The sequence below is a fragment of the Colobus angolensis genome, unplaced genomic scaffold (assembly GCF_000951035.1).
Source record: "Colobus angolensis palliatus isolate OR3802 unplaced genomic scaffold, Cang.pa_1.0 Scaffold437, whole genome shotgun sequence".
Classification (NCBI taxonomy): Eukaryota; Metazoa; Chordata; class Mammalia; order Primates; family Cercopithecidae; genus Colobus; species Colobus angolensis.
In genome coordinates this window covers 116,181-128,473 of record NW_012117788.1, presented here as the reverse complement: position 1 = coordinate 128,473, position 12,293 = coordinate 116,181, and the positions used below count along the sequence as shown (strand labels likewise).

Genomic DNA, 12,293 nt, shown 5'->3' with positions numbered 1-12,293 from the left:
TCGCAGCGGCCGTCGCGCCGGCCCTCAGGCCTACATCCGCCCCGCGGCCACGCGGCTCGCAGACTAGGGAGGGGAGAAGGGAAGAAACGCCCGATTCGGGAACACGACCCTGTCCCCGCATAACCCTCCCAAGACCTGTGGGGCGTGTCGTCATGTTAGGGCTGGAGATGAGGAAACGGAGGCTCGGAGAGATGAAGCCTTGTGCGGCCACCGAGCGGCTGCTTTGCCGCGTAAGCCAAAGCCAACGTGTTTTCTTAGCGGCAGTAGTTGGAGCCGCGCCTTACCGCAGCTACTCTGCCGTCCGCCAAGCGGTCGCATCTTTTCTGGAACTTGCTCCCCGCTCGCATCACGGGAGCAGTCAGTCTACTCTTCCAGTGGAAACTATTTTGCCACTTTTGGGGGGAATCTTGAGTTACCAACTCAGCTCTCGGGTCTTAGATGACACTTTCCTTGAGCCCACAAGATGCTCCAGCACCTCTACTTCCCTTTTTGATAGCCCTCATAATACCACCTATTGCAATTGCTCTTTTCCTTGTCAGTCTCCCTCTGCAGATGGAGTGAAAGCACCTGAGCGCGGGAACCATGGTCTTCATTGCCGCCGCAGCAGCAGCTGAAGGGCCATGGGCCGGCTCCCAGGGGCCGTAGTTTCCCAGGAACACCATTTGAGAACCACTGAACTAGAGTCTGCAAGTTAAAGTAAGGCAAGAAGGAAAACCAGAAACAGCTGTAAAAACCTGACCTTTCATCACCTTAATGCTGGCCATCATTTATCGAGTGCTTATTAGATAACAGACATTGTTCTCGGTGTGTGAGTGCAGTGCTCCTCCAGCATAAATGTGGGTCTGAATCGCAGGGGATCTTGGTAAAATGCAGGCTCTGATTCAGGACCTCTGGGGCGGGGCCTGAGAGTCTGCATTTCCAGCAAGCTCCCAGGATACTTTGTGTAGGAAGGCTTTGGTGTATTAACGTATTCTGTGTTCTTAATAATCCTAGGAAATAACACTGCTATTCCCACTTTACAGATGAGGAAACAGGTTAAGCACATATGAACTTACATCAAAATAAATAGACTGCAGGGCAAGGAGGGAGGGGAGAATAGTGTGGGCAGTGTACAGTTTTAGAAGAAGCAGAAGGAAAGTTCTAGGCAGAGGAAAAAGGATCTACAGAAGGCCTGGCATACAGGGCAGGGGGACGGGGCCTACACACAGGGCTGTCTCACCATTAGATATTATATGCACAGTACTTGGGGCTATGGGCTTCCTGAAGGTCCCAAGTATTTGAGACCTGAAAAAAATTTATTGACACCCACATAGGAAAAATGAGCATTTAAATTATTAATTCCAAAATTCAAATCATGAATTGTTTCAAAAATTTTACATGTTAGAATTCATATTTAGTAAGTGATATGGGTATATTTTAATGCATTTGATTTTAAAAATGGGGTAGGGCCTACTAAGAACAGGCCAAGCCCTGGCCCCAGTGGGTTTGGATATAATCCTGAGGGCAGCTGGGAACCACTGATAGAAGTAGGAGAATGTTCTCTGTGGCTACAGTGAGGAGAATGGATTGGAGGGAGGCCAGACTGGAGGCCCAGTGGCTAGAGACCAGATAGGCAGTTACAGTCTTCCAGATTGCGAGACAATGTCTCTTTAGTGCCAAGATTAGCATAAAATCTTAGCATTATATAACCCAATTATTCTTTGATTCCTTTGGCCCCAATCTGACTCAGCATTCTAAATTTACTTAAGGTCTGGGGACAAGCGTTTTTGGCAAATCCTTGAAGGCAAATGATGTTACAGTCAATCAGTACATGCCTTGAGCCAGACAGATATGGTTACGGACCTCAGTTCTGCTGCTTGCCAGCTGTGTGACTTTGCACAGTGATTTAACTTCTCTGGGCTTCAGATTCCTTACTGGTAACATAAGCCTAATGGTTTCCTCGGAGAATTAAGTGAGAAAACGATGTATATAGGACTTCTTATGGAATGAGTACTTAGAAATAAATGGTAGCCGTTATCATTTATGTGCCTTTGTTCTGAAATATGCTTAAGTTTTCTCTAGGAAGGAACAGAGGGTAAATTATTTAGTATTTTCATCAATCTTCCGAGATAAAAATTATTATCCTCATTTTGCAGATAAGGAAAAGGGTTCAGAGATTAGATCACAGCTCTGTGAAGTAGGGGCACAACGTGGTCAACCTGGAAGAGCTGGACTTTATTTTCCTTGTACTTCTGTCCATGCACTGTCTCCAGCAGTTGACATCTGCCCTCTTTGATGGCTCCATGACCAATTTCCCTTAGTCATGGCATGAGTCAGCTATGAGGGCCGATGGCACACCACCGAATATGCTGCTGTGGCGCCACTGGCCTCCATTTGCCTTCTCCAACGTTTTCCAGCCTCCCTAATACCTTGCCCCCCAGTTTTATTGCTTCTGGATTTTCCTTATTAAAGAGCTTGTCTCTGAGACTCAGACAGAACCGCCCCAGACTGGGATGGCTTCCAGGGTACCTCCCTTTCAAGGGAGCAGATAAGTAGGTCACATCGGGATGGTGAGGGAGGAAGCTGACTTCTTACGGGAGGAGGAAAAATACTGCAGGTCACATGGAGAATGGAAAACAAAATAACAGGGTTTCTCTGTTTTCCTAATTCTCTCACACAATCTCACAGGGACAGCCCCCTGCCGGCCACTATTACTGTGACTAGCATTCTGGAAACAGCACAGGCAGTACTGATTTCTTGGATCTTGAGGATACTAGTGGCAACTTGAGGATAAGCCTTGTCGACCCTGTGCTCCCCTCCATCCCACCTGCCTCCTCTTCAGGCGACTCCATAGCCCCCAGGATATTTTTTTCTCCTGCATGGTGAAGCGAAACCTCAGCTTTCACAGGAGCTTCCATGTTGTGGACTGCCCCTTGAGGGCCTAAAAGCACAGAGCTCTGCAGCTTGGAAGCTCTGTAGGGCAGGAAGGCACTGCCCGGGAGTGACTGCAGCAGCCCAGGATCCCATTTACAGAGACGCCTTTGAAGCAACCGGGTTAGGCCATGGGTTCTGCAAGATTCCTGCTCCCCTTCCCAACCCTAGTGAAGGCAGTTCACAACAAGGAGTGTGGGTGAGCATTAAATTACATAGATCACTGTGAAAACCAGAGAAAGACAGCAACAGAGGAAGGGTGCGGCATTAGATATCCAACACTACCAACCCCACCCTGTCCCACGATCCCTTGGGACTGAGCCCTGTTTGAATCATAACACTGGGCGGTCACATTTCTAGGAAACTACAGCTGAAGAGGAAAGGTCCTGGTTGTGTGAGTGAGGCTGTGTACAGATTAGGACTGAAAATGTGTATCCGGGCAGACAATTGGTTTCTGGACTCCATGCCCGAGGCACAAGACAAGCACACAAAACAGAACGACCGAAGCCTGACCCCTCAAACCTGAGGGTAAACAAACCTGCTTCCCTGGACAAGGGTTGTGGAAACAGGGAGTTCACCTCTGGAGAGGCGCGGGGATTTCCATTCTCCTGGCGTGGAGCCTGGTCAACTTCTAGCTCAGAGGCTCGCCATTCCAGGGTACTGGGAGTGCTCTCACAGAGGCGTGGAGGTGACGCTCCAGACTTTGGGCTGGCACTCTGTCCCACCTGACTTCCACCTTGCCCCCTGCCCTCCCTACCCCTGTTCCCAAGGCCCTCAAACTGTTCAGGGGTGCTAGGCCCCTCTGTTCCTTTTCTTCCACCCCTGTAAAAGGCATATTTCCCCATCCCTCAGGTGTCTGTGCCCAGGTGCCCCCGTGGGAAAGCCCACTCTTGCCTTCAGTAGCTCTCTTCCCTCTCCTGAGAGGCAAGGCTGGGTGACAGGAGAGAGACATCCATCTTCACCCGAGCCCTTCATTATGCGTAATCTTTCTAGTGGGGGCGGGCCTGTCAAACACGTCTCTTTCCTAGGCTGGAGGAATCCCAAAGCACCTCTCATCACAGTGGCTGTAAATCCCACAAGTCTGTGGCATGCACGTCGTAGCGGTGACAGGGTGGTGGTACCCCACACGGAAACAAGAAGTTTGGGCTTGAGAGGTCTAGAACCTTTGTCTTCTTAGAAAGTGACGGGCAGCTCCTCCTCCCCGGCACCTGCTCCAGCCTGGGCCCGTCGGTCTGCTGACATCTCCGTGTGGCGCTGGGTGCGCTGCGTACTCCAGGTCTAGTGCAAGTGCTACAGGACTACCCGGGAGAAAGGAGCCAGTCTCGAAGTCTCCACATCCCCCACATGTCAGTCACTTTATGGATTGAAGTGGGGATTCTAAGACGTAGTATGCATCGGGATCACCAGGGGGCTTGTGGAAATACAGATGCAGAAACCCTCATCTCCAGAGTTTCTGATGTGGGGGGGTCTAAGGATTTGCATTTCTAGCAAGTGATGGGGCGCTGCTGTTCCAGGGACCACATTTGAAAACCACAGAGTCTGAGTATAGCAAAAAGAAAACCTAGCTTTCAGTCCTGCCCTGCTGCTTCCAGGCTCTGTGGTCTTGTGACCTTCCTTAGCTTCAGTTCTGCATCCATTAAAGGTGTAGTAACGGCCACTGGGTAGCTGGGAGGATTCGTTTGCGTCACGTGTTTGAAAGACCCTTTCACAGTGCATGGCAAATTGGATACATCAGTTAGTCAACAAACACATTTGGTTTTTTTTTTTTTGAGACGGAGTCTCGCTCTGTTGCCCAGGCTGGAGTGCAGTGGCCAGATCTCAGCTCACTGCAAGCTCCACCTCCCGGGTTTACGCCATTCTCCTGCCTCAGCCTCCTGAGTAGCTGGGATTACAGGCACCCGCCACCTCGCCCGGCTAGTTTTTTTTTTCTTTTTTTTTTTGTATTTTTAGTAGAGACAGGGTTTCACCATGTTGGCCAGGCTGGTCATGAACTCCTGACTTCAGATGATCCGCCTGCCTCGGCCTCCCAAAGTGCTAGGAATACAGGCGTGAGCCACCACGCCCAGCCTAACAAATACATATTTATTGAGTAGTCTGCCTGTTGTTCATTAGATACCCTGCCCAACGTCATGAAGATTCCAAGGCCCAGTTAAACATCATACATCTCTGGAACTTGATTTTTTTTCCTCTTTAAAACGCGGGCTAGACCCATTCATCGGGGATGAACTGACCGAATGAATGGATGTGTTCATGAGTGTTCTTTGCTCTGCAGAGGCACCTGGGCTCTCAGATGGAGATCCAGGAAAGGTCTGGGCAAGGAATAAAAAGTTTGGCTTTCACCTGCAAATCTAGCCACCCCATGCCCCCATCAGAGTTGGACTTCTACACAGGACCTGGAAGGCCGATTAATAAACCAAATTTGGCCTTCATGGTTCATCACAATCTGATTCCAACTTACCTTTATAATCCTATTTCTCACTTTTCTCCTCCATTCACCTTATAGTCTAAACAAATCTACTCATCCTTCCCCAGATATACCCTGTGTTTTCCTGCCTCCAGCTTTTGGCTCACACTGTTCTCTGCACTAGTCAATAGTGCAATACTCTTGCACTAGTCAAAGTCCCATCCATCCTTCAGAGCTCATTCAATGACTGTCTTTTCAAAGAAGTCATCCCAAATCCATCTATCTATCTGTCTATCTGTCTGTCTATCTATCTGTCTATCTGGAGTGATTTTATCTTTTTCTTTTCTTTTTTTTCTTTGAGACGGAGTCTCTGTCGCCCAGGCTGGACTGCAGTGGTGCGATCTCGGCTCACTACAACCTTCGCCTCCTGGGTTCAAGCGATTCTCCTGCCTCAGCCTCCCGAGTAGCTGGGATTATAGGCATGCGCTCATGCTCAGCTAATTTTTGTATTTTTAGGAGGGACAGGGTTTTGCCATGTTGGCCAGACTGGTCTCAAACTCCTGACCTCACGACCCGCCCGCTTCAGCCTCCCGAAGTGTTGGGATTACAGGTGTGCGCCACCGCGCCCAGCTGGGATATCACATTTCTAGTCTTGGAGCATATTCCGATACAAACAACAAGAGTTGTCCTATGTAAAACTATTAAAAAGTGAAACAGCCACTTAAAAGGAGATGCCGGCCGGGCGCGGTGGCTCAAGTCTGTAATCCCAGCACTTTGGGAGGCCGAGACGGACAGATCATGAGGTCAGAAGATCGAGACCATCCTGGCTAACATGGTGAAACCCCGTTTCTACTAAAAAATACAAAAAAAAACTAGCCGGGCGAGGTGGCGGCGCCTGTAGTCGCAGCTACTCGGGAGGCTGAGGCAGGAGAATGGCATAAACCCAGGAGGCGGAGCTTGCAGTGAGCTGAGATCGTGCCACTGCACTCCAGCCTGGGCGACAGAGCGAGACTCCGTCTCAAAAAAAAAAAAAAAAAAAAGGAGACGCCTACTTATACACAGTAGTTAAGTATAAACTGTTTAGTTTTTATGGTAATCAGAAATAGTCAATAAATATGTGTGTGTGTGTATGTGTATATATAGAGTAGCCCATGAAATCTACTCATTTGCATATAGGCACACCTGCTTCTCTAATTTTCTTTTTTAAACTACAAGTTTTTTTCTATTCTAAATATAATATATGGGTTAGTAGAAAATGTGCAAAGGAAATAAAAAGTGAAAAGAAAAGTAATGGATGAAAATAAATCATTCATAAACGCATAATCCAGAAATAACTACTATTAACTTTTTGGTTTATTTTTTCCAATAGTTTTCCTACACATATTTATTGTATATGATTTTTAAAGGAAATTGAAATGAAACGTTTATGTGCTTGTGTATCTTATTTCTTTAACCTAACGTATGATTAGCATTTTGATATTCACTTAAGTATTCTTCCACAACATAAAAAATTATTCCATATTTATTTACAGATTTATCAAACTTTATTTAACCATTTCTTCATTATTGGACTCTCCATTTTTTGTTATGAATAATATTTCAGTCAACATCTTTGCATATCTAAACACAGCTTTGATCATTTTCTTAGGCTGATTCTAGAAGTGAGATTAGTAGGGCAGTGGCATGATCTCAGCTCACTGCAACCTCCACCTCCCAGGTTTAAGTGATTCTAATGCCTCAGCCTCCTGAGTAACTGGGATTACAAGCACACACCACCACACCCAGCTAATTTTTATATTTTTAGTAGAGATGGGGTTTCACTATGTTGCCCAGGCTGGCCTCAAACTGAGCTCAGGTGATGTACCCGCTTCGGCCTCCCAAAGTGCTAGAATTACAGGTGTAAGCCACTGCTCCTGGCAAGTCGTTTTAAAATTTAATGGCCGAGCGTGGTGGCTCACGCCTGTAATCCCAGCTCTTTGTGAGGCCAAGGTGGGCGACGAGGTCAGGAGTTCGAGGCCAGCCTGGCCAACATAGTGAAACCCCGTCTCTACTAAAAATACAAAAATTAGCCAGGCGTGGTGGTGGGTGCCTGTAGTCCCAGCTACTCAGGAGGCTGAGGCAGGAGAATCACTTGAACCCGGGAGGCGGAGGTTGTGGTGAGCCGAGTTCACACCACTGCACTCCAGCCTGGGCAACAGAGTGAGACTCAGTCTCAAAAACAAAAACACCATATATATATATATGGATATCTTGACACATATTATACTATCAAATTGTTTTCTGGAACTTCCATTTGAAAATAACTTCTGGAGACTTCTGGTTCTGCATGTAAGGCACGTGGACTTAGCCACGCCATCCTAACAAGTAAAAAGCTGAAGAAACTGAAAAATCAACAACTCTTCTTGGATCCAAGAGAGAGGTAAGAACACAGGGCAAACCACTACCCTTACGATCTGTGGGACAGACGGGTGAATACGGGGAGTCGTGGCTGATGGGGCAGACTCACAAGGGCAGTTCTCCTCAGGAATCAGTACCAGCTAGGAAACCCTGAACTGTAGTTGACAAATTGCTTGGAGGCTCAGAATGGACAAGTCTGAGAGTTAAAAACTCCAGGGTGACCCAGTCATGGGGGTGGGCACTGGAGGAAATGCTTTTGTGAGTTTTACCTCTAGGAGCTGCCCAAGTTCTATAGTAAACGTCAGAGAAAAATCTCCTTATGCTTCTGGCAGGGGGAAGGGAGAAGGAAACATTTCAAAATAGGCCAGAGCATTCTGTCGGTTCTTCTTAACAAGGCCTGACCTCAGGAGAACTATTTAACCAGAGCCAAACTTGCTGGGGTTTTATTAGAGCCCAAGGGACCTGGGGGAAGGAGAAGATCCGATTGCAACACACCTTAGCTATCCTGACCCACCTAAGGGGGGCGTACTTAGAAGCAGTTGTGATGTTCAGTCCAGAGGCATAGGCTCACTAAAAGACTGACACCCAGTCACAGAGCTGTGGAACACTTCCCCTCCCCTCACATTTTGCCACCACATACTAAGGCCTATTTATAGCAGTTCCTTTTGCCTTATACATACCTGACTATCAAGAAAAAATTACAAGGCATACTAAAAGGCAAAAAACGCAATTGGAAGAGAAGAGCGAGCATTAGAACTAGACATGGCAGGGATATTGGACTTTATCAGACCGAAGATTTAAAACAACTATGATGAATGTGCTAAGGGTGCTAATGAATAAAGCAGATGGCATGCAAGAAGAGGTGGGCAATGTAAGTGGAGAGATGGACACCCTAAGAGAGAACCAAAAAGAAATGCCAGAGGCCAAAACACTGACAGAAATGAAGAATGCCATTGATGGGCTCATGAGTAGACTGGACATGGCTAAGGAAAGAATCTCTGAGCTTAAGCATACCTCATGGAAAGCCCCTAAATGGAAAAGCAAAGAGACAAAGACTGAGAAAAATAGAACAGAACATTCAAGAACTGTGGGACAACTACAACACATATCATATATGTAATAGAAATAACTGAAGGAGAAGGCAGAAAGGAACAAAAAAAATGTGAAACAATAATGACTGAGCATTTCTCTCAAATTAATGCCAAATTATAGATACAGGAAACTCAGAAAAAAATCAAGTAGGATAAATGCCCAAAGAGCTACAAAAAATCAAAGACAAAGAAAAAATACTGAAAGAATCCACAAGAAAAAAAAAAATCTTACCTATTGAAGAACAAAGATAAGAATTACATCTGATGAGAAATCAGACACATGCGAAGAAGAAAGTGGAGTGAAATATTCAAAACATTGAAGGAAAAAAATCCAGCAACCTGAAATTCTCTATCTTGCAAAATTATCCCTCTAAAGGGAAGGAGAAATACTTTCGTAGACAAACAAAACTAAGAGAATTTGTTGCTAGTAGCTCTGTCTTGCAAGAAATATTGAAAGCAGTTCTTTAAAAAGAAGGAAAATGAAGCTGGGCGTGGTGCCTCATGTCTGTAATCCCAGCTCTTTGGGAGGCTGAGGCGGGCAGATCACTTGAGGCCAGGACTTCCAGAAAGAAGGAAAATGAAATAGGTCAGAAACTCATATCTACGTAAAGAAAAGGGAAGTATCAAAGAAAGAATAAACGAAGGTAAAAGAAAAACTTTTTTCCTCTTCTTTTTTAAAATTAACAAATGAAAAAATTCAGCCAGGCGTGATGGCTCACGCCTGTAATCCCAGCACTTTGGGAGGCTGAGGTGGCGGATGACTTGAGGTCAGGAGTTCAAGACCAGCCTGGCCAATATAGTGAAACCCCCACCTCTACTAAAAATACAAAAATTAGCTGGGCGTGGTGGCAGGAGCCTGTAATCCCAGCTACTCGGGAGACTGAAGCAGGAGAATCACTTGAACCCGGGAGGCAAACGTTGCAGTGAGCCGAGATTGCGCCATTGCACTCCAGCCTGGGCAACAAGAGCAAAACTCTGTCTCAAAAAAAAAAAAAGGAAAAAAAAAGAAAAATTTCATATATTTGTGATATACAAAGTAATATTTTGTTTCTTAACTGATCTGTTTGTTCAAAATGAACAAATCGACATATCAACAATATATTTGATTATGTATATTTATGTATATGTTTTATGATATATACACATATATATGTATGCTTATATATGGGTGAAATGAATGCCAGCAATGATACATGGAACAGGATGGAGGAATTAGGATTGTTTTGTTATTATAAGGTACTCACACGACCCATGAAGTGGTATAGTGTTATTTGAAAGTGCACTTGGATTTGTTGTACTTGTAAACTGCAAACTCTAGGGCGATAACTAAAAAAAGTTAAAAAAAAGTACCACTGATACACACTGAATGGAGATAAAACAGGATAATATAAAAAGCTCAGTTAAAACCACCAAAGGCAGAAAAAAGTGGAAGACAAAAATAGGAACAAAGAATGAGGGCAACAAATAGAAAAACAGTAACAAATGTGGTAGATCCAACTATATCAGTAATCACTTTGAATGTCAATGATCTAAATACATAATTGAAAGGCAGAAATTGTCAGGATGGACACAAAAAGACGACCCAACGGTATGTTGTCTACAAGAAACTCACATTAAACATAAAGACACATATAGATCAGCTGGGTGTGGTGTCTCACCCCTGTAACCCCAGCGCTTTGGGAGGCTGAGATGGGAGAATCACTTGAGGCCAGAAGTAAGACTAGCCTGGGCAACATAGTGAGACCCTGTCTCTACAAAGAATAAGAAAATAGCTGGGTGTGGTGGTGTGTGCCTGTAGTCCTAGCTACTTGGGAGGCTGGAGTGAGAGGATTGCTTGTGCCAAGGCATTTCAGGCTGCAGTGAGCCAAGATGGTGCCACTGCACTCCAGCCTGGGTGATGGGTGACAAAGTAAGATCTTGTATCAAAAAAAAAAAAAAAAAAGGACATACAGATTAAAAGGAAATGGATGCGGCTGGGCATGGTGGCTCACGCCTGTAATCCCACACTTTGGGAGGCCGAGGTGGGTGGATCACCTGAGGTCGGGAGTTGGAGACCAGCCTGACCAACATGGAGAAACCCTGTCTCTATGAAAAATATAAAAATTAGCCGGGCATGGTGGCACATGCATATAATCCCAGCTACTCTGGAGGCTGAGGCAGGAGAATTGCTTGAACCCAGGAGGCGGAGGTTGTGGTAAGCTGAGATCATGCCATTGCACTCCAGCCTGGGCAACAAGAGTGAAACTCCATTTCAAAAAAAAAAATTATACACCACACCAACTGGGCTTTATTCCAGGTATGCAGGACTGGTTCAACATTTGAAAATCAATTAATGCCTGGTGCGGTGGCTCACACCTTTAACCCCAGCACTTTGGGAGGCCGAGGCAGGTAGATCACCCGAGGTCAGGAGTTCAAGACCAGCCTGACCAACATGGAGAAACCTGTCTCTACTAAAAATACAAAATTAGCCAGGCATGGTGGTGCACGCCTGTAATCTCAGCTACTTGGGAGGCTGAGGCAGGAAAATCCCTTGAACCTGGGAGGTGGAGGTTGAGGTGAACTGAGATCCACTATTGCACTCCAGCCTGGGCAACAAGAGCCAAACTCCGTCTCAAAAAAAAAGAAAAGAAAAACAAAAGAAAATCAATTAATGTAATTAATCAGATCAACTGACTAAAAAAGAAAAATCACATGATCATATTAAGACATGCAGAAAAAGTATTTGCCAAAATTCAACACCCATTCATGATAAAAACTCTCAGTACACTGGGAATAGGGAATTTCCTCAATTTGATAAAGAATGTCTATAAAAAGCCTATAACTAAGATCATACTTAATGATAAAAAAGTAGAAGCACCCCCACTAAGATTAGAAACAGGCAAGGATGTCTCCTGTCACCACTGCTTCATACATTGAACTTGCATTCAGTATGAACAAATCTTAGCAATTTCCTCGTCTTTGCTAGGAAGTCCTAGTAAATGCAATGTAGTTCCTTCAAAAGAAAAGGAAATGAAGGGACTACAGATTGGGAGTGAGGAAATAAAACTGTCTCTGCAGATGACATGATTGTCTGCGTAGAAAGTCCAAATGAACTGACCAAAAGTCTGCTGGAACTAATAAGCAATTACAGCAAGGCTGCAGGATACAAGGTTAATACATAAAATGCGATCACTTTCCTGTGAAACGGCACTGAACAAGTGGAATCTGAAACTTAAAACACTACCATTTACATTAGTACCTAAAAAATGAAATGCTTATGTATAAATCTAACCAAATATGTACAATATCTATTATGAGGAAAACTACAAAACTCTGATGAAAGAAATCAAAGAACTAAAAAAATGAAGAGGTCAAGCACGGTGGCACACGTCTATAATCCCAGTACTTTGGGAGACCGAGGCGGGTGGATCACTTGAGGTCAGGAGTTCAAGACCAGCCTGGCCAACATGGCAAAACTCTGTCTCTACTAAAAATACAAAAATTAGCTGGGC

At 45.1% G+C, this 12,293-nt stretch overlaps 1 protein-coding gene and 1 long non-coding RNA gene across 2 annotated transcripts in view; one reads left to right on the top strand and one right to left on the bottom strand.

Moving 5' to 3' along the window:
• LOC105522579 overlaps positions 1-2,470 on the top strand; it is an 18,365-nt gene extending 15,895 nt beyond the window's left edge. The window contains exon 5 of the long non-coding RNA XR_001003470.1: positions 553-2,470. This is a non-coding gene — a long non-coding RNA (uncharacterized LOC105522579). The remainder of the gene's footprint in view (positions 1-552) is intronic.
• NINJ2 (ninjurin 2) overlaps positions 1-12,293 on the bottom strand; it is a 99,638-nt gene that overhangs the window by 81,370 nt on the left and 5,975 nt on the right. The window lies entirely within an intron of this gene.